The sequence below is a fragment of the Danio rerio genome, chromosome 7 (genome assembly GCF_049306965.1).
Source record: "Danio rerio strain Tuebingen ecotype United States chromosome 7, GRCz12tu, whole genome shotgun sequence".
NCBI lineage: Eukaryota > Metazoa > Chordata > Actinopteri > Cypriniformes > Danionidae > Danio > Danio rerio.
Window position 1 is genome coordinate 28,362,167 of NC_133182.1, and position 334 is coordinate 28,362,500.

Here is a 334-nt window from a genome sequence, read left to right on the forward strand (position 1 = left end):
TTTGTAATACACCCCTGGGCTTTATATTACGGCTTCATTTCCCAATGTAATATTGGAATGTCTCTATAATTGTAAAAGTGTAATAGACTCTAATAGAATTTCATTTTGAACCCTGAATGGTCTATGCCATCGCTGCTCAATTTGAGTAGAATAATGATTTTTAATGTCCACACATGGCTTCCTGTGACCTTATTCAATCTCAGGCCTGATCAGGAAATATATCGATTCAATTACAGCCTGATGACAAGCCAACTGAGGAGAGGAGGGGAAAAAGGTCAGCATATATTTGAAAATGTAAATCTTAACAATGTCTTTTGGGTTTGCTGGGGAGAAA